We start from the raw sequence: 869 nt of genomic DNA, 5'->3' as shown, positions 1-869 counted from the left end.
AACCCTACAACCCCCCTCCGTGCTAAGAGAGGAAGAAACGCTGAATATATCCAACCAACAGCAAGGATGGATGACCCCCATACTCAACTACCTGAAGTCGGGAACTCTCCCCGCCGAAAGAAAAGAAGCTAAAAGGCTTGCAAAGGACGCCCAGAATTATACACTAATCCACGACGTGTTATACAGAAGAGGATTCTCAAACCCCCTCCTTAGGTGCGTTTCGACCTCAGAAACAAAGAGCGTCCTCGAGGAAGTCCACGGAGGTATGTGTGGGAACCATCTCGGAGCTCGGGCATTATCAAAAAAAATAGTCCGAGCCGGGTTCTACTGGCCGACCTTGCAAAGAGATGCAACGGAATTTGTGAAAATATGCCCCCCCTGCCAAAAACACGCCAATTTCCACAATGCACCGCCCGAAGACCTTATCAGCATCATTGCGCCATGGCCCTTCGCAAAATGGGGACTCGACCTACTCGGCCCGTTTCCACAAGGACCGGGGCAAGTCAAATACCTCATAGTAGGGGTCGACTACTTCACAAAGTGGATCGAAGCTGAACCCTTAGCCACCATTACGGCTCAGAAAAGCCGCAAATTCCTATACAAAAACATTGTCACAAGGTTCGGAGTCCCCTACTCCATCACAACGGACAATGGAACACAGTTCACGGACACAAGTTTTCAGAACTTAGTAGCCGAACTAAAAATCAAACAGCAATTCACCTCAGTCGAGCACCCACAAGCCAATGGACAAGCAGAGGCTGCAAATAAAGTCATCTTGGCAGGGTTAAAACGAAGACTCCCAGAGGCCAAAGGGGCATGGGCCGAAGAACTCCCCAGGTACTATGGGCATATCGGACAACCCCACACTC

Source organism: Arachis duranensis, chromosome 4, assembly GCF_000817695.3.
Source record: "Arachis duranensis cultivar V14167 chromosome 4, aradu.V14167.gnm2.J7QH, whole genome shotgun sequence".
Taxonomy (NCBI): domain Eukaryota; kingdom Viridiplantae; phylum Streptophyta; class Magnoliopsida; order Fabales; family Fabaceae; genus Arachis; species Arachis duranensis.
This window is presented reverse-complemented; position numbering follows the sequence as displayed.